The sequence below is a fragment of the Scyliorhinus torazame genome, chromosome 17, assembly GCF_047496885.1.
Source record: "Scyliorhinus torazame isolate Kashiwa2021f chromosome 17, sScyTor2.1, whole genome shotgun sequence".
Taxonomy (NCBI): Eukaryota; Metazoa; Chordata; class Chondrichthyes; order Carcharhiniformes; family Scyliorhinidae; genus Scyliorhinus; species Scyliorhinus torazame.
In genome coordinates this window covers 84071030-84091822 of record NC_092723.1, presented here as the reverse complement: position 1 = coordinate 84091822, position 20793 = coordinate 84071030, and the positions used below count along the sequence as shown (strand labels likewise).

Genomic DNA, 20793 nt, shown 5'->3' with positions numbered 1-20793 from the left:
CGTTGGACTGGGGTGAGCACAGTACGAAGTCTTACAACACCAGGTTAAAGTCCAACAGGTTTGTTTCGATGTCACTAGCTTTCGGAGCGCTGCTCCTTCCTCAGGTGAATGAAGAGGTATGCTCCAGAAACATATATATGGACAGATTCAAAGATGCCAGACAATGCTTGGAATGCGACCATTAGCAGGTGATTAAATCTTTACAGATCCAGAGATGGGGTAACCCCAGGTTTGAGAGGTGTGAATTGTGTCAAGCCAGGACAGTTGGTAGGATTTTGCAGTGAAATGGGTGGTCAATTTTGAATTTGTTTGCTTTCCCCCTTGTGCTTGTAAGATGAGGCCTTTCGTCATCCTTCATCACACCCCGTAGAAGCTGAGTAGCAGCAGCCACTTGACGAAGCGTTTTGTTGTGTGATGAAAGAAATGTGAATTAGGTGTATATTTGTATGTGTTTGAGCTGTTTTTTGACTTTGAAATTCCCCATAAAGTGGTGGTGTGCACCATTCCTGGAGATACTGCAATACCAGGTCGATGCGTGGAGTGGACGGAGCAAGCCCCTATTCCATCTCCCTGCTCCAAAAATCAATTTAATACATGGTCCCCAGATAAGGGACGTATCAGATATTAAACTGATAAGAACAGATTTTTTTTTTTTTTTTTTTTTCAAAAAAATATACTTTATTCATAAAAATTTATCATGAGCATTACAGAAACATTTCAAATTGTCTTGACTGTACATTTCCGGCAGGGTTACATGTTGCCTTGACTTTCTTCCATTCACTTTTGATATTGTCGTACACATATCACTCTTTACATTACAATTCCTTCTTAAATATTTACAGTGGCATGTTTGTTTTATACATTGGAGTGTTGGTTGCCCCGACCGAGGGGCTTTACACTGTTACCGGCCCCTCGGTGTACATTTGCTGGAAAGACTTTACACAGTGGTCTTTCCCCATTGCGCCTTGGCGGCAGCTGCCCCAAGCTTGAGTGCGTCCCTCAGCACGTAGTCCTGGACCTTGGAATGTGCCAGTCTGCAACACTCGGTCGAGGACAATTCTTTGCACTGGAAGATCAGCAAGTTTCGGGCAGACCAAAGAGCGTCTTTTACCGAGTTGATGACCTTCCAGCAGCAGTTGATATTTGTCTCGGTGTGTGTCCCTGGAAACAGTCCGTAGAGCACAGAGTCCTGTGTCACAGATCTGTTTGGGATAAACCTTGACAAATACCACTGCATCTCTCTCCAGACCTTCTTTGCAAAGGCACATTCCACAAGGAGGTGTGTGACCGTCTCATTTCCCCCACAGCCACTCCGAGGGCAGCGTGCATTGGTGCAGAGCCTTCGGGTGTGCATGAAGAATCTGACAGGGAGGGCCCTTCTCACCACCAGCCAAGCTAGGTCTTAGTGCTTGTTTGAAAGTTCTGGTGATGAGGCGTTCTGCCAGATGACTCTGGCAGTCTGCTCAGGGAACCATCCAACGTCCTCCACGGTCTCTTTTTCCCTGAGGGCCTCGAGGACATTACGTGCTGACCACTGCTTCATTGCCTTGTGGTCAAAGGTGTTTTCCTTCAAAAACTTTTCCACAAAGGACAGGTGGTACGGTACGGTCCAACTACTTGGAGCGTTCCGCGGCAATGAGGCCAGGCCCATCCTTCGCAACACCGGGGACAGGTAGAACCTCAGTATGTAGTGACACTTGGTGTTTGCATACTGGGGGTCCACGCACAGCTTGATGCAGCTGGACACAAAGGTGGCCAACAGGATGAGGGAGGCGTTGGGTACGTTCCGCCCTCCCTTCTCCAGAGGTTTGTACATGGTGTCCCTTCGGACACGGTCCATCTTGGATCGCCAGATAAATTTGAAGATGGCCCGGGTGACTGCTGTGGCGTAGGGTCGGGTTATGGGCCAGACCTGCGCCACGTACAGTAGCACCGAGAGTACCTCACACCTGATGACCAGGGTTTTGCCCGCAATGGAGAGGGAGCGTTGCTCCCAGCAGCCCAGTTTCTGTCTTACCTTTCCTATGCGCTCCTCCCAGTTTTTGGTGCACGCCCCAGCAGCTCCGAACCATATCCCCAGCACCTTCAGGTAATCTGACCTGACAGTGAAGGGGACAAAGGACCGGTCGGCCCAGTTCCCAAAGAACATGGCCTCGCTCTTGCCCCGGTTTACCTTGGCTCCAGAGGCCAGTTCAAACTGGTCGCAGGTGGTCAAGAGCCTGCGTACAGACGCAGGATCCGAGCAGAAGACGGCAACGTCGTCCATGTACAGGGAGGCCTTGACTTGCATGCCTCCACTGCCTGGGATCGTCACTCCTCTTATACCCGGATCCCTCCTGATGGACTCGGCAAAAGGTTCTATGCAACACACAAAAAGGGCAGAGGAGAGAGGGCAGCCCTGCCTGACTCCAGGTCTGATCTGGAACTTTTCTGATTCCCACCCATTGATTGAGACTGCGCTATAGATGTTTGTGTAGAGCAGTTTGATCCAATTGCGAATTCCCTCCCCAAACCCCATTTTGGAGAGCACATCCATCATGTAGGTGTGCGATATTCTGTCAAAAGCCTTCTCCTGGTCAAGGCTGATGAGGCAAGTGTCCACCCCCCTGTCCTGCACGTAGGCGATCGTATCCCTGAGTAGCGCGAGGCTATCAGAGATCTTCCTGCCGGGTACAGCACAGGTCTGGTCAGGGTGGATCACCGACTCCAGAGCAGACCTGACCCGATTGGCGATGACTTTTGCTAGAATTTTGTAGTCCACATTCAACAGTGAAATGGGTCGCCAATTTCGAATTTCTTCCCTTTCCCCCTTCTGTTTGTAGATGAGGGTGATGATGCCTTTCCTCATGGACTCTGACATGCTGCCTTCCAGAAGCATACTCTCGTACACTTCCAGCAGGTCTGGGCCCATCCAGTCCCACAGAGCCGAATACAACTCAACCGGTAAGCCGTCGCTTCCGGGAGTTTTACTCGTCTCGAAGGACTTGGCGGCCTTTGTCAGCTCGTCCAGAGTTAGTGGTTTGTCCAGGTTTTCCAGCTCGCTGTCGCCTATGACCTCCGTGATAGTCGACAGGAAGGTCTGGGAAACAGTGCTATCTGTTGGCTTCAGGTCATACAGTCCGGCATAAAAGGATTGGCTGATCCTCAGGATGTCAGACTGCGATGACTTTTCAGAGCCATCTTCTTCCTTCAGGCTGCTGATCACAGAGGTGTCTCTGTGCACCTTTTGGAAGAAGAAGCGTGAGCACTTTTCGTCCTGCTCCACGGAGCGGACTCTGGAACGGAAGATAACCTTGGAGGCCTCCGAGGTGTAGAGCGAGGCTTGCTGGCTCTTCACCTCTTGGAGATCCTCCTTGACATCCACCCCCATCGACTGCAGCTGGAGCAAATTTTGCATACTTTTCTGGAGCCTGGACATGACCCCTCGTCTCTCTCTCACGTTTTGAACGCCCTTGAGGATGAAAAACCTCTTGATATTCCCCTTGATTGCTTCCCACCAGAGATGTGGGGCCTCAAAGAGGGGTTTCACGGTTCTCCAACCTTTGTAATCCCTCCTGAGTTCCTCGATGTTCTCAGGGGTCAGCAGTTTTACATTTAGCTTCCACGTCCCCCTGCCTACCCCCTGGTCTTCCTGCAGGTGGCAGTCGGCCAGTAGGAGGCAGTGGTCAGAGAAGAACACCGGCGTTACGTCGGTGGACCTGACCGTGAAAGCTCGGGACACAAAAAAGAAGTCTATCCTGGAGCGGACGGACCCGTCTGGCCGTGACCATGTGTATCTACGCTGCGCGCCGTCTGCAGGGTTGCTGCAGACGTCGAGCAGCTTGGCGTCTTTTACCGTTTCCATCAGGAGTCTGGACGTAGCGTCTAGTTTGCTGTCGGCTTTGCTGGATCGTCCAGCCGCATCGATGATGCAGTTGAAGTCACCACCCAGGATGACCGGCTTGGAGGTGGCCAACAGCAGTGGGAGTTGCTGAAGAACTGCCAGCCGCTCACTTTTTACGGCCGGGGCGTACACATTAATAAGTCTGAGAGGGGTGTTTTTGTATTTCACGTCTGCTACGAGGAGGCGCCCGCCCACCACCTCCTTAACGTCGGAGATGGTGAAGTTGCCTCCCCGCAGCAGAATACCCAGGCCGGAGGAGCGGCAGTCGTTTCCTCCTGACCAGATGGATGGCCCGTGGGACCACCAGCTCGACCAGCGCCTGTAGTTGCTGAGGTGCGGGATTCCGCACTCCTGCAGGAACAGTAGGTCAGCTTTTACATTTGCCAAATAGTTGAGTGTGGCTACACACCGCGAAGTATCTTTGATGCTTCGCACATTTATGGATGCAATTTTTAAACCCATTATAAAAAAGATAGATTTACCAGTCTCAAGAGTCCAGAGTCTATACAGTTGGCTGTTCCAGCTGTTCGATGTTCCCCAGCATGCCGGTGGTGCTCGCAAACTTTAGCACAGTTGCAGGGCTGAGAAAGCTGTTCTGGTCCATACTGGCCCCGTGATTTTGATGCAGATGCATTGGGGGGGTGATGTAGCCCTGGCGTTCGTCATGGCAGTCAGTAGGTGTTGGGGTTGCAGGCCGGTCTTCACCTGGGTTGTTGCTGCTCGTTACTATCGGGGGTTGGTCTGTGACCTTGTTTCCTTCCCGGTCGGTGGTCTGGGGGGTCTGTGCCTTCCGTTCCACGTTGGTGCTTTGCCTCTTTATTTGAGGCCGATTCTTGTCCTGTTTTCCCTCATCGGATGAGGTGTCGGCGCTAAGTGCGCCGGCTGAGAGGTGTCGCTTTTTGCCGCTACCCCTCGGGGGGTTCTTCAGTTTGTTTTTTTGTTTCCGCTTTCGTTTGTCCCTGTTCACTGTTTCCCAGGGCTCTTTATTCTTTGTCCCATCCTCTTCCTCTTCCATTGAGTGTTCCTCATCAGATGGGGCTGGGGTTGGGTTGTCAGGAGGTGCTGGGGCCTCTTCTTTTTGTTGGGGGCCCTTTTGTTGCTTTTCCTCATTCTGAGCCGTGGTGTCTTTTTCGGTGGAGGGTGTATGCACCTCCTCTCTGGTCGCCTTTTTAACTCCGCTGCTGATGATTTCAGCGTATGTCGCCCCGCGTTTCGGGCAGGCCCTGTAAAGATGGCCGGCCTCCCCACACAGGTTGCAGCACTTGTCTTCTTTGCAGTCCTTAGTCATGTGTCCCTCCTGCCTGCAGTTCTTGCAGAAGGTCACACTGCAGTTTGCGGCATCATGCCCCGTTTTGCCACAGGTGTGGCATACACGTGGCTGTCCCACGTAGTAGAGGTAGCCACGATTTACTCCAATAGCGAAATTGGAGGGGGGATGCAGGATGGCTCCGTTGCTGTCCGTTCTTAGGGTCACCTTGACCTGGTGCTCACTTGTCCAGATGCCGAAGGTGTCTTTCACTTGCACGCTGTCACTTTTCAGCTCAGCGTACCTGGCGAGGAACGTGAGCACATCAGATACAGGGACGTGGGGGTTGTACGTGTGCAGTGTAACAACCCGATTTCGCTGTGCCGGTAGCGTAAACAGAGGTTCCGCAGTCAGGATCGACAAGGGACTTTGGTTACCTTTTTCCTTGAAGACGTTCAAGAATTTGATGCACGCTGCGACGCTCTTGAAGGTGACATCAAAGAAACCATTCTTGGGGAAGTTTTGCAAGCAGAAGATCTCTGTTGCTTTAAACCCACAGCACTCGAGCAGCACCTTCTTCACGAAGTGTTTCCGGTCCAAAGGTGACTCTCCATCCGTTTTCTTCACTGTGACTCGGACAGTGTTTCGCACGCCCCAGCCTGGTGGTCGGGATGCAGCTGCATCCATAGCTCGTACGTTGGGTGTGAAACTGTATCGGCGTTAGGCCTAAACCCGAGGTTTAGGCCAGCATGTAGATCCACCAATAGCAGCCAAGCTCCAAACGTTTCCTCTTTGACAACTTCAATCCACGATCGACATGGAAATCCTCAGCTTCCCTCGATCAAATGAGACTACACTTGATCTTAGCCAAAAGGCCGAGAAGCGGAGTAATCCACATTCAACAGTGAAATGATGTGGAGATGCCGGCGTTGGACTGGGGTGAGCACAGTACGAAGTCTTACAACACCAGGTTAAAGTCCAACACAACACCAGGTTAAAGTCCAACAGGTTTGTTTCGATGTCACGAGCTTTCGGAGCGCTGCTCCTTCCTCAGGTGAATGAAGAGGTATGCTCCAGAAACATATATATGGACAGATTAAAGATGCCAAACAATGCTTGGAATGCGACCATTAGCAGGTGATTAAATCTTTACAGATCCAGAGATGGGGTAACCCCAGGTTTGAGAGGTGTGAATTGTGTCAAGCCAGGACAGTTGGTAGGATTTTGCAGTGAAATGGGTGGTCAATTTTGAATTTGTTTGCTTTCCCCCTTGTGCTTGTAAGATGAGGCCTTTCGTCATCCTTCATCACACCCCGTAGAAGCTGAGTAGCAGCAGCCACTTGACGAAGCGTTTTGTTGTGTGATGAAAGAAATGTGAATAAAGTGTATATTTGTATGTGTTTGAGCTGTTTTTTGACTTTGAAATTCCCCATAAAGGGGTGGTGTGCACCGTTCCTGGAGATACTGCAATACCAGGTCGATGCGTGGAGTGGACGGAGCAAGCCCCTATTCCATCTCCCTGCTCCAAAAATCAATTTAATATATGGTCCCCAGATAAGGGACGTATCAGATATTAAACTGATAAGAACAGATTTTTTTTTTTTTTTTTTTTTTTCAAAAAAATAGACTTTATTCATAAAAATTTATCATGAGCATGACAGAAACATTTCAAATTGTCTTGACTGTACATTTCCGGCAGGGTTACATGTTGCCTTGACTTTCTTTCATTCACTTTTGATATTGTCGTACACATATCACTCTTTACATTACAATTCCTTCTTAAATATTTACAGTGGCATGTTTGTTTTATACATTGGAGTGTTGGTTGCCCCGACCGAGGGGCTTTACACTGTTACCGGCCCCTCGGTGTACATTTGCTGGAAAGACTTTACACAGTGGTCTTTCCCCATTGCGCCTTGGCGGCAGCTGCCCCAAACTTGAGTGCGTCCCTCAGCACGTAGTCCTGGACCTTGGAATGTGCCAGTCTGCAACACTCGGTCGAGGACAATTCTTTGCACTGGAAGATCAGCAAGTTTCGGGCAGACCAAAGAGCGTCTTTTACCGAGTTGATGACCTTCCAGCAGCAGTTGATATTTGTCTCGGTGTGTGTCCCTGGAAACAGTCCGTAGAGCACAGAGTCCTGTGTCACAGATCTGTTTGGGATAAACCTTGACAAATACCACTGCATCTCTCTCCAGACCTTCTTTGCAAAGGCACATTCCACAAGGAGGTGTGTGACCGTCTCATTTCCCCCACAGCCACTCCGAGGGCAGCGTGCATTGGTGCAGAGCCTTCGGGTGTGCATGAAGAATCTGACAGGGAGGGCCCTTCTCACCACCAGCCAAGCTAGGTCTTGGTGCTTGTTTGAAAGTTCTGGTGATGAGGCGTTCTGCCAGATGACTCTGGCAGTCTGCTCAGGGAACCATCCAACGTCCTCCACGGTCTCCTTTTCCCTGAGGGCCTCGAGGACATTACGTGCTGACCACTGCTTCATTGCCTTGTGGTCAAAGGTGTTTTCCTTCAAAAACTTTTCCACAAAGGACAGGTGGTACGGTACGGTCCAACTACTTGGAGCGTTCCGCGGCAATGAGGCCAGGCCCATCCTTCGCAACACCGGGGACAGGTAGAACCTCAGTATGTAGTGACACTTGGTGTTTGCATACTGGGGGTCCACGCACAGCTTGATGCAGCTGGACACAAAGGTGGCCAACAGGATGAGGGAGGCGTTGGGTACGTTCCGCCCTCCCTTCTCCAGAGGTTTGTACATGGTGTCCCTTCGGACACGGTCCATCTTGGATCGCCAGATAAATTTGAAGATGGCCCGGGTGACTGCTGTGGCGTAGGGTCGGGTTATGGGCCAGACCTGCGCCACGTACAGTAGCACCGAGAGTACCTCACACCTGATGACCAGGGTTTTGCCCGCAATGGAGAGGGAGCGTTGCTCCCACCAGCCCAGTTTCTGTCTTACCTTTGCGATGCGCTCCTCCCAGTTTTTGGTGCACGCCCCATCAGCTCCGAACCATATCCCCAGCACCTTCAGGTAATCTGACCTGACAGTGAAGGGGACAAAGGACCGGTCGGCCCAGTTCCCAAAGAACATGGCCTCGCTCTTGCCCCGGTTTACCTTGGCTCCCGAGGCCAGTTCAAACTGGTCGCAGGTGGTCAAGAGCCTGCGCACAGACGCAGGATCCGAGCAGAAGACGGCAACGTCGTCCATGTACAGGGACGCCTTGACTTGCATGTCTCCACTGCCTGGGATCGTCACTCCTCTTATACCCGGATCCCTCCTGATGGACTCGGCAAAAGGTTCTATGCAGCACACAAAAAGGGCAGAGGAGAGAGGGCAGCCCTGCCTGACTCCAGATTTGATCTGGAACTTTTCTGATTCCCACCCATTGATTGAGACTGCGCTATAGATGTTTGTGTAGAGCAGTTTGATCCAATTGCGAATTCCCTCCCCAAACCCCATTTTGGAGAGCACATCCATCATGTAGGTGTGCGATATTCTGTCAAAAGCCTTCTCCTGGTCAAGGCTGATGAGGCAAGTGTCCACCCCCCTGTCCTGCACGTAGGCGATCGTATCCCTGAGTAGCGCGAGGCTATCAGAGATCTTCCTGCCGGGTACAGCACAGGTCTGGTCAGGGTGGATCACCGACTCCAGAGCAGACCTGACCCGATTGGCGATGACCTTTGCTAGAATTTTGTAGTCCACATTCAACAGTGAAATGGGTCGCCAATTTCGAATTTCTTCCCTTTCCCCCTTCTGCTTGTAGATGAGGGTGATGATGCCTTTCCTCATGGACTCTGACATGCTGCCTTCCAGAAGCATACTCTCGTACACTTCCAGCAGGTCTGGGCCCATCCAGTCCCACAGAGCCGAATACAACTCAACCGGTAAGCCGTCGCTTCCGGGAGTTTTACTCGTCTCGAAGGACTTGGCGGCCTTTGTCAGCTCGTCCAGAGTTAGTGGTTTGTCCAGGTTTTCCAGCTCGCTGTCGCCTATGACCTCCGTGATGGTCGACAGGAATGTCTGGGAAACAGTGCTATCTGTTGGCTTCAGGTCATACAGTCCGGCATAAAAGGATTGGCTGATCCTCAGGATGTCAGACTGCGATGACTTTTCAGAGCCATCTTCTTCCTTCAGGCTGCTGATCACAGAGGTCTCTCTGTGCACCTTTTGGAAGAAGAAGCGTGAGCACTTTTCGTCCTGCTCCACGGAGCGGACTCTGGAACGGAAGATAACCTTGGAGGCCTCCGAGGTGTAGAGCGAGGCTTGCTGGCTCTTCACCTCTTGGAGATCCTCCTTGACATCCACCCCCATCGACTGCAGCTGGAGCAAATTTTGCATACTTTTCTGGAGCCTGGACATGACCCCTCGTCTCTCTCTCACCTTCTGAACGCCCTTGAGGATGAAAAACCTCTTGATATTCCCCTTGATTGCTTCCCACCAGAGATGTGGGGCCTCAAAGAGGGGTTTCACGGTTCTCCAACCTTTGTAATCCCTCCTGAGTTCCTCGATGTTCTCAGGGGTCAGCAGTTTTACATTTAGCTTCCACGTCCCCCTGCCTACCCCCTGGTCTTCCTGCAGGTGGCAGTCGGCCAGTAGGAGGCAGTGGTCAGAGAAGAACACCGGCGTTACGTCGGTGGACCTGACCGTGAAAGCTCGGGACACAAAAAAGAAGTCTATCCTGGAGCGGACGGACCCGTCTGGCCGTGACCATGTGTATCTACGCTGCGCGCCGTCTGCAGGGTTGCTGCAGACGTCGAGCAGCTTGGCGTCTTTTACCGTTTCCATCAGGAGTCTGGACGTAGCGTCTAGTTTGCTGTCGGCTTTGCTGGATCGTCCAGACGCATCGATGATGCAGTTGAAGTCACCACCCAGAATGACCGGCTTGGAGGTGGCCAACAGCAGTGGGAGTTGCTGAAGGACTGCCAGCCGCTCACTTTTTACGGCCGGGGCGTACACATTAATAAGTCTGAGAGGGGTGTTTTTGTATTTCACGTCTGCTACGAGGAGGCGCCCGCCCACCACCTCCTTAACGTCGGAGATGGTGAAGTTGCCTCCCCGCAGCAGAATACCCAGGCCGGAGGAGCGGCAGTCGTTTCCTCCTGACCAGATGGATGGCCCGTGGGACCACCAGCTCGACCAGCGCATGTAGTTGCTGAGGTGCGGAATTCCGCACTCCTGCAGGAACAGTAGGTCAGCTTTTACATTTGCCAAATAGTTGAGAGTGGCTACACACCGCGAAGTATCTTTGATGCTTCGCACATTTATGGATGCAATTTTTAAACCCATTATAAAAAGATAGATTTACCAGTCTCAAGAGTCCAGAGTCTATACAGTTGGCTGTTCCAGCTGTTGAATGTTCCCCAGCATGCCGGTGGTGCTCGCAAACTTTAGCACAGTTGCAGGGCTGAGAAAACTGTTCTGGTCCGTACTGGCCCCGTGATTTTGATGCAGATGCATTGGGGGGGTGGTGTAGCCCTGGGGTTCGTCGTGGCAGTCAGTAGGTGTTGGGGTTGCAGGCCGGTCTTCACCTGGGTTGTTGCTGCTCGTTGCTATCGGGGGTTGGTCTGTGACCTTGTTTTCTTCCCGGTCGGTGGTCTGGGGGGTCTGTGCCTTCCGTTCCACGTTGGTGCTTTGCCTCTTTATCTGAGGCCGATTCTTGTCCTGTTTTCCCTCATCGGATGAGGTGTCGGCACTAAGTGCGCCGGCTGAGAGGTGTCGCTTTTTGCCACTACCCCTCAGGGGGTTCTTCAGTTTGTTTTTTTGTTTCCTCTTACGTTTGTCCCTGTTCACGGTTTCCCAGGGCTCTTTATTCTTTGTCCCATCCTCTTCCTCTTCCATTGAGTGTTCCTCAGATGGGGCTGGGGCTGGGTTGTCAGGAGGTGCTGGGGCCTCCTCTTTTTGTTGGGGGCCCTTTTGTTGCTTTTCCTCATTCTGAGCCGTGGTGTCTTTTTCGGTGGAGGGTGTATGCACCTCCTCTCTGGTCGCCTTTTTAACTCCGCTGCTGATGATTTCAGCGTATGTCGCCCCGCGTTTCGGGCAGGCCCTGTAAAGATGGCCGGCCTCCCCACACAGGTTGCAGCACTTGTCTTCCTTGCAGTCCTTAGTCATGTGTCCCTCCTGCCTGCAGTTCTTGCAGAAGGTCACACTGCAGTTTGCGGCAACATGCCCCGTTTTGCCACAGGTGTGGCATACTCGTGGCTGTCCCACGTAGTAGAGGTAGCCACGATTTACTCCAATAGCGAAATTGGAGGGGGGATGCAGGATGGCTCCGTTGCTGTCCGTTCTCAGGGTCACCTTGACCTGGTGCTCACTTGTCCAGATGCCGAAGGTGTCTTTCACTTGCACGCTGTCACTTTTCAGCTCAGCGTACCTGGCGAGGAACGTGAGCACATCAGATACAGGGACGTGGGGGTTGTACGTGTGCAGTGTAACAACCCGATTTCGCTGTGCCGGTAGCGTAAACAGAGGTTCCGCAGTCAGGATCGACAAGGGACTCTGGTTACCTTTTTCCTTGAAGACGTTCAAGAATTTGATGCACGCTGCGACGCTCTTGAAGGTGACATCAAAGAAACCATTCTTGGGGAAGTTTTGCAAGCAGAAGATCTCTGTTGCTTTAAACCCACAGCACTCGAGCAGCACCTTCTTCACGAAGTGTTTCCGGTCCAAAGGTGACTCTCCATCCGTTTTCTTCACTGTGACTCGGACAGTGTTTCGCACGCCCCAGCCTGGTGGTCGGGATGCAGCTGCATCCATAGCTCGTACGTTGGGTGTGAAACTGTATCGGCGTTAGGCCTAAACCCGAGGTTTAGGCCAGCATGTAGATCCACCAATAGCAGCCAAGCTCCAAACGTTTCCTCTTTGACAACTTCAATCCACGATCGACATGGAAATCCTCAGCTTCCCTCGATCAAATGAGACTACACTTGATCTTAGCCAAAAGGCCGAGAAGCGGAGTAATCCACATTCAACAGTGAAATGATGTGGAGATGCCGGCGCTGGACTGGGGTGAGCACAGTACGAAGTCTTACAACACCAGGTTAAAGTCCAACACAACACCAGGTTAAAGTCCAACAGGTTTGTTTCGATGTCACTAGCTTTCGGAGCGCTGCTCCTTCCTCAGGTGAATGAAGAGGTATGCTCCAGAAACATATATATGGACAGATTCAAAGATGCCAGACAATGCTTGGAATGCGACCATTAGCAGGTGATTAAATCTTTACAGATCCAGAGATGGGGTAACCCCAGGTTTGAGAGGTGTGAATTGTGTCAAGCCAGGACAGTTGGTAGGATTTTGCAGTGAAATGGGTGGTCAATTTTGAATTTGTTTGCTTTCCCCCTTGTGCTTGTAAGATGAGGCCTTTCGTCATCCTTCATCACACCCCGTAGAAGCTGAGTAGCAGCAGCCACTTGACGAAGCGTTTTGTTGTGTGATGAAAGAAATGTGAATAAAGTGTATATTTGTATGTGTTTGAGCTGTTTTTTGACTTTGAAATTCCCCATAAAGGGGTGGTGTGCACCGTTCCTGGAGATACTGCAATACCAGGTCGATGCGTGGAGTGGACGGAGCAAGCCCCTATTCCATCTCCCTGCTCCAAAAATCAATTTAATATATGGTCCCCAGATAAGGGACGTATCAGATATTAAACTGATAAGAACAGATTTTTTTTTTTTTTTTTTTTTCAAAAAAATATACTTTATTCATAAAAATTTATCATGAGCATTACAGAAACATTTCAAATTGTCTTGACTGTACATTTCCGGCAGGGTTACATGTTGCCTTGACTTTCTTTCATTCACTTTTGATATTGTCGTACACATATCACTCTTTACATTACAATTCCTTCTTAAATATTTACAGTGGCATGTTTGTTTTATACATTGGAGTGTTGGTTGCCCCGACCGAGGGGCTTTACACTGTTACCGGCCCCTCGGTGTACATTTGCTGGAAAGACTTTACACAGTGGTCTTTCCCCATTGCGCCTTGGCGGCAGCTGCCCCAAGCTTGAGTGCGTCCCTCAGCACGTAGTCCTGGACCTTGGAATGTGCCAGTCTGCAACACTCGGTCGAGGACAATTCTTTGCACTGGAAGATCAGCAAGTTTCGGGCAGACCAAAGAGCGTCTTTTACCGAGTTGATGACCTTCCAGCAGCAGTTGATATTTGTCTTGGTGTGTGTCCCTGGAAACAGTCCGTAGAGCACAGAGTCCTGTGTCACAGATCTGTTTGGGATAAACCTTGACAAATACCACTGCATCTCTCTCCAGACCTTCTTTGCAAAGGCACATTCCACAAGGAGGTGTGTGACCGTCTCATTTCCCCCACAGCCACTCCGAGGGCAGCGTGCATTGGTGCAGAGCCTTCGGGTGTGCATGAAGAATCTGACAGGGAGGGCCCTTCTCACCACCAGCCAAGCTAGGTCTTGGTGCTTGTTTGAAAGTTCTGGTGATGAGGCGTTCTGCCAGATGACTCTGGCAGTCTGCTCAGGGAACCATCCAACGTCCTCCACGGTCTCCTTTTCCCTGAGGGCCTCGAGGACATTACGTGCTGACCACTGCTTCATTGCCTTGTGGTCAAAGGTGTTTTCCTTCAAAAACTTTTCCACAAAGGACAGGTGGTACGGTACGGTCCAACTACTTGGAGCGTTCCGCGGCAATGAGGCCAGGCCCATCCTTCGCAACACCGGGGACAGGTAGAACCTCAGTATGTAGTGACACTTGGTGTTTGCATACTGGGGGTCCACGCACAGCTTGATGCAGCTGGACACAAAGGTGGCCAACAGGATGAGGGAGGCGTTGGGTACGTTCCGCCCTCCCTTCTCCAGAGGTTTGTACATGGTGTCCCTTCGGACACGGTCCATCTTGGATCGCCAGATAAATTTGAAGATGGCCCGGGTGACTGCTGTGGCGTAGGGTCGGGTTATGGGCCAGACCTGCGCCACGTACAGTAGCACCGAGAGTACCTCACACCTGATGACAAGGGTTTTGCCCGCAATGGAGAGGGAGCGTTGCTCCCACCAGCCCAGTTTCTGTCTTACCTTTGCGATGCGCTCCTCCCAGTTTTTGGTGCACGCCCCAGCAGCTCCGAACCATATCCCCAGCACCTTCAGGTAATCTGACCTGACAGTGAAGGGGACAAAGGACCGGTCGGCCCAGTTCCCAAAGAACATGGCCTCGCTCTTGCCCCGGTTTACCTTGGCTCCCGAGGCCAGTTCAAACTGGTCGCAGGTGGTCAAGAGCCTGCGCACAGACGCAGGATCCGAGCAGAAGACGGCAACGTCGTCCATGTACAGGGACGCCTTGACTTGCATGCCTCCACTGCCTGGGATCGTCACTCCTCTTATACCCGGATCCCTCCTGATGGACTCGGCAAAAGGTTCTATGCAGCACACAAAAAGGGCAGAGGAGAGAGGGCAGCCCTGCCTGACTCCAGATTTGATCTGGAACTTTTCTGATTCCCACCCATTGATTGAGACTGCGCTATAGATGTTTGTGTAGAGCAGTTTGATCCAATTGCGAATTCCCTCCCCAAACCCCATTTTGGAGAGCACATCCATCATGTAGGTGTGCGATATTCTGTCAAAAGCCTTCTCCTGGTCAAGGCTGATGAGGCAAGTGTCCACCCCCCTGTCCTGCACGTAGGCGATCGTATCCCTGAGTAGCGCGAGGCTATCAGAGATCTTCCTGCCGGGTACAGCACAGGTCTGGTCAGGGTGGATCACCGACTCCAGAGCAGACCTGACCTGATTGGCGATGACCTTTGCTAGAATTTTGTAGTCCACATTCAACAGTGAAATGGGTCGCCAATTTCGAATTTCTTCCCTTTCCCCCTTCTGCTTGTAGATGAGGGTGATGATGCCTTTCCTCATGGACTCTGACATGCTGCCTTCCAGAAGCATACTCTCGTACACTTCCAGCAGGTCTGGGCCCATCCAGTCCCACAGAGCCGAATACAACTCAACCGGTAAGCCGTCGCTTCCGGGAGTTTTACTCGTCTCGAAGGACTTGGCGGCCTTTGTCAGCTCGTCCAGAGTTAGTGGTTTGTCCAGGTTTTCCAGCTCGCTGTCGCCTATGACCTCCGTGATGGTCGACAGGAAGGTCTGGGAAACAGTGCTATCTGTTGGCTTCAGGTCATACAGTCCGGCATAAAAGGATTGGCTGATCCTCAGGATGTCAGACTGCGATGACTTTTCAGAGCCATCTTCTTCCTTCAGGCTGCTGATCACAGAGGTCTCTCTGTGCACCTTTTGGAAGAAGAAGCGTGAGCACTTTTCGTCCTGCTCCACGGAGCGGACTCTGGAACGGAAGATAACCTTGGAGGCCTCCGAGGTGTAGAGCGAGGCTTGCTGGCTCTTCACCTCTTGGAGATCCTCCTTGACATCCACCCCCATCGACTGCAGCTGGAGCAAATTTTGCATACTTTTCTGGAGCCTGGACATGACCCCTCGTCTCTCTCTCACCTTCTGAACGCCCTTGAGGATGAAAAACCTCTTGATATTCCCCTTGATTGCTTCCCACCAGAGATGTGGGGCCTCAAAGAGGGGTTTCACGGTTCTCCAACCTTTGTAATCCCTCCTGAGTTCCTCGATGTTCTCAGGGGTCAGCAGTTTTACATTTAGCTTCCACGTCCCCCTGCCTACCCCCTGGTCTTCCTGCAGGTGGCAGTCGGCCAGTAGGAGGCAGTGGTCAGAGAAGAACACCGGCGTTACGTCGGTGGACCTGACCGTGAAAGCTCGGGACACAAAAAAGAAGTCTATCCTGGAGCGGACGGACCCGTCTGGCCGTGACCATGTGTATCTACGCTGCGCGCCGTCTGCAGGGTTGCTGCAGACGTCGAGCAGCTTGGCGTCTTTTACCGTTTCCATCAGGAGTCTGGACGTAGCGTCTAGTTTGCTGTCGGCTTTGCTGGATCGTCCAGCCGCATCGATGATGCAGTTGAAGTCACCACCCAGAATGACCGGCTTGGAGGTGGCCAACAGCAGTGGGAGTTGCTGAAGGACTGCCAGCCGCTCACTTTTTACGGCCGGGGCGTACACATTAATAAGTCTGAGAGGGGTGTTTTTGTATTTCACGTCTGCTACGAGGAGGCGCCCGCCCACCACCTCCTTAACGTCGGAGATGGTGAAGTTGCCTCCCCGCAGCAGAATACCCAGGCCGGAGGAGCGGCAGTCGTTTCCTCCTGACCAGATGGATGGCCCGTGGGACCACCAGCTCGACCAGCGCCTGTAGTTGCTGAGGTGCGGAATTCCGCACTCCTGCAGGAACAGTAGGTCAGCTTTTACATTTGCCAAATAGTTGAGAGTGGCTACACACCGCGAAGTATCTTTGATGCTTCGCACATTTATGGATGCAATTTTTAAACCCATTATAAAAAGATAGATTTACCAGTCTCAAGAGTCCAGAGTCTATACAGTTGGCTGTTCCAGCTGTTGAATGTTCCCCAGCATGCCGGTGGTGCTCGCAAACTTTAGCACAGTTGCAGGGCTGAGAAAACTGTTCTGGTCCGTACTGGCCCCGTGATTTTGATGCAGATGCATTGGGGGGGTGGTGTAGCCCTGGGGTTCGTCGTGGCAGTCAGTAGGTGTTGGGGTTGCAGGCCGGTCTTCACCTGGGTTGTTGCTGCTCGTTGCTATCGGGGGTTGGTCTGTGACCTTGTTTTCTTCCCGGTCGGTGGTCTGGGGGGTCTGTGCCTTCCGTTCCACGTTGGTGCTTTGCCTCTTTATCTGAGGCCGATTCTTGTCCTGTTTTCCCTCATCGGATGAGGTGTCGGCACTAAGTGCGCCGGCTGAGAGGTGTCGCTTTTTGCCACTACCCCTCAGGGGGTTCTTCAGTTTGTTTTTTTGTTTCCTCTTACGTTTGTCCCTGTTCACGGTTTCCCAGGGCTCTTTATTCTTTGTCCCATCCTCTTCCTCTTCCATTGAGTGTTCCTCAGATGGGGCTGGGGCTGGGTTGTCAGGAGGTGCTGGGGCCTCCTCTTTTTGTTGGGGGCCCTTTTGTTGCTTTTCCTCATTCTGAGCCGTGGTGTCTTTTTCGGTGGAGGGTGTATGCACCTCCTCTCTGGTCGCCTTTTTAACTCCGCTGCTGATGATTTCAGCGTATGTCGCCCCGCGTTTCGGGCAGGCCCTGTAAAGATGGTCGGCCTCCCCACACAGGTTGCAGCACTTGTCTTCCTTGCAGTCCTTAGTCATGTGTCCCTCCTGCCTGCAGTTCTTGCAGAAGGTCACACTGCAGTTTGCGGCAACATGCCCCGTTTTGCCACAGGTGTGGCATACTCGTGGCTGTCCCACGTAGTAGAGGTAGCCACGATTTACTCCAATAGCGAAATTGGAGGGGGGATGCAGGATGGCTCCGTTGCTGTCCGTTCTTAGGGTCACCTTGACCTGGTGCTCACTTGTCCAGATGCCGAAGGTGTCTTTCACTTGCACGCTGTCACTTTTCAGCTCAGCGTACCTGGCGAGGAACGTGAGCACATCAGATACAGGGACGTGGGGGTTGTACGTGTGCAGTGTAACAACCCGATTTCGCTGTGCCGGTAGCGTAAACAGAGGTTCCGCAGTCAGGATCGACAAGGGACTCTGGTTACCTTTTTCCTTGAAGACGTTCAAGAATTTGATGCACGCTGCGACGCTCTTGAAGGTGACATCAAAGAAACCATTCTTGGGGAAGTTTTGCAAGCAGAAGATCTCTGTTGCTTTAAACCCACAGCACTCGAGCAGCACCTTCTTCACGAAGTGTTTCCGGTCCAAAGGTGACTCTCCATCCGTTTTCTTCACTGTGACTCGGACAGTGTTTCGCACGCCCCAGCCTGGTGGTCGGGATGCAGCTGCATCCATAGCTCGTACGTTGGGTGTGAAACTGTATCGGCGTTAGGCCTAAACCCGAGGTTTAGGCCAGCATGTAGATCCACCAATAGCAGCCAAGCTCCAAACGTTTCCTCTTTGACAACTTCAATCCACGATCGACATGGAAATCCTCAGCTTCCCTCGATCAAATGAGACTACACTTGATCTTAGCCAAAAGGCCGAGAAGCGGAGTAATCCACATTCAACAGTGAAATGATGTGGAGATGCCGGCGTTGGACTGGGGTGAGCACAGTACGAAGTCTTACAACACCAGGTTAAAGTCCAACACAACACCAGGTTAAAGTCCAACAGGTTTGTTTCGATGTCACTAGCTTTCGGAGCGCTGCTCCTTCCTCAGGTGAATGAAGAGGTATGCTCCAGAAACATATATATGGACAGATTCAAAGATGCCAGACAATGCTTGGAATGCGACCATTAGCAGGTGATTAAATCTTTACAGATCCAGAGATGGGGTAACCCCAGGTTTGAGAGGTGTGAATTGTGTCAAGCCAGGACAGTTGGTAGGATTTTGCAGTGAAATGGGTGGTCAATTTTGAATTTGTTTGCTTTCCCCCTTGTGCTTGTAAGATGAGGCCTTTCGTCATCCTTCATCACACCCCGTAGAAGCTGAGTAGCAGCAGCCACTTGACGAAGCGTTTTGTTGTGTGATGAAAGAAATGTGAATAAAGTGTATATTTGTCTGTGTTTGAGCTGTTTTTTGACTTTGAAATTCCCCATAAAGGGGTGGTGTGCACCGTTCCTGGAGATACTGCAATACCAGGTCGATGCGTGGAGTGGACGGAGCAAGCCCCTATTCCATCTCCCTGCTCCAAAAATCAATTTAATATATGGTCCCCAGATAAGGGACGTATCAGATATTAAACTGATAAGAACAGATTTTTTTTTTTTTTTTTTTTTATTCAAAAAAATATACTTTATTCATAAAAATTTATCATGAGCGTTACAGAAACATTTCAAATTGTCTTGACTGTACATTTCCGGCAGGGTTACATGTTGCCTTGACTTTCTTCCATTCAATTTTGATATTGTCGTACACATATCACTCTTTACATTACCATTCCTTCTTAAATATTTACAGTGGCATGTTAGTTTTATACATTGTAGTGTTGGTTGCCCCGACCGAGGGGCTTTACACTGTTACCCGCCCCTCGGTGTACATTTGCTGGAAAGACTTTACACAGTGGTCTTTCCCCATTGCGCCTTGGCGGCAGCTGCCCCAAGCTTGAGTGCGTCCCTCAGCACGTAGTCCTGGACCTTGGAATGTGCCAGTCTGCAACACTCGGTCGAGGACAATTCTTTGCACTGGAAGATCAGCAAGTTTCGGGCAGACCAAAGAGCGTCTTTTACCGAGTTGATGACCTTCCAGCAGCAGTTGCTATTTGTCTCGGTGTGTGTCCCTGGAAACAGTCCGTAGAGCACAGAGTCCTGTGTCACAGATCTGTTTGGGATAAACCTTGACAAATACCACTGCATCTCTCTCCAGACCTTCTTTGCAAAGGCACATTCCACAAGGAGGTGTGTGACCGTCTCATTTCCCCCACAGCCACTCCGAGGGCAGCGTGCATTGGTGCAGAGCCTTCGGGTGTGCATGAAGAATCTGACAGGGAGGGCCCTTCTCACCACCAGCCAAGCTAGGTCTTGGTGCTTGTTTGAAAGTTCTGGTGATGAGGCGTTCTGCCAGATGACTCTGGCAGTCTGCTCAGGGAACCATCCAACGTCCTCCACGGTCTCTTTTTCCCTGAGGGCCTCGAGGACATTACGTGCTGACCACTGCTTCATTGCCTTGTGGTCAAAGGTGTTTTCTTTCAAAAACTTTTCCACAAAGGACAGGTGGTACGGTACGGTCCAACTACTTGGAGCGTTCCGCGGCAATGAGGCCAGGCCCATCCTTCGCAACACCGGGGACAGGTAGAACCTCAGTATGTAGTGACACTTGGTGTTTGCATACTGGGGGTCCACGCACAGCTTGATGCAGCTGGACACAAAGGTGGCCAACAGGATGAGGGAGGCGTTGGGTACGTTCCGCCCTCCCTTCTCCAGAGGTTTGTACATGGTGTCCCTTCGGACACGGTCCATCTTGGATCGCCAGATAAATTTGAAGATGGCCCGGGTGACTGCTGTGGCGTAGGGTCGGGTTATGGGCCAGACCTGCGCCACGTACAGTAGCACCGAGAGTACCTCACACCTGATGACCAGGGTTTTGCCCGCAATGGAGAGGGAGCGTTGCTCCCACCAGCCCAGTTTCTGTCTTACCTTTCCTATGCGCTCCTCCCAGTTTTTGGTGCACGCCCCAGCAGCTCCGAACCATATCCCCAGCACCTTCAGGTAATCTGACCTGACAGTGAAGGGGACAAAGGACCGGTCGGCCCAGTTCCCAAAGAACATGGCCTCGCTCTTGCCCCGGTTTACCTTGGCTCCAGAGGCCAGTTCAAACTGGTCGCAGGTGGTTAAGAGCCTGCGTACAGACGCAGGATCCGAGCAGAAGACGGCAACGTCGTCCATGTACAGGGAGGCCTTGACTTGCATGCCTCCACTGCCTGGGATCGTCACTCCTCTTATACCCGGATCCCTCCTGATGGACTCGGCAAAAGGTTCTATGCAGCACACAAAAAGGGCAGAGGAGAGAGGGCAGCCCTGCCTGACTCCAGATCTGATCTGGAACTTTTCTGATTCCCACCCATTGATTGAGGTGCGGTGCGCAGGGGCCTTCTTGGAGGTGAGTAGTGAGTTTAAAAACCTTACCTTTACAGGAGCAGCCCTTTGGATTTCGGCGGCAGCGGTGCGCAGGGGCCTTCT

At 51.7% G+C, this 20793-nt stretch overlaps 4 non-coding genes across 4 annotated transcripts; all 4 read right to left on the bottom strand.

Annotated features, from left to right (window-relative positions):
* Positions 1–490: 490 nt before the first annotated feature.
* Positions 491–675, bottom strand: LOC140394598 (U2 spliceosomal RNA). The gene has a single exon (XR_011935917.1). It is a non-coding gene; the product is annotated as a U2 spliceosomal RNA (small nuclear RNA).
* Positions 676–6568: 5893 nt separating this feature from the next.
* Positions 6569–6755, bottom strand: LOC140394591 (U2 spliceosomal RNA). Its single transcript, XR_011935912.1, has one exon. It is a non-coding gene; the product is annotated as a U2 spliceosomal RNA (small nuclear RNA).
* Positions 6756–12645: 5890 nt separating this feature from the next.
* LOC140394695 (U2 spliceosomal RNA) lies at positions 12646–12830 on the bottom strand. The gene has a single exon (XR_011935978.1). It is a non-coding gene; the product is annotated as a U2 spliceosomal RNA (small nuclear RNA).
* Positions 12831–18720: 5890 nt separating this feature from the next.
* LOC140394691 (U2 spliceosomal RNA) lies at positions 18721–18908 on the bottom strand. Its single transcript, XR_011935974.1, has one exon. It is a non-coding gene; the product is annotated as a U2 spliceosomal RNA (small nuclear RNA).
* Between the last annotated feature and the right edge of the window lie 1885 nt (positions 18909–20793).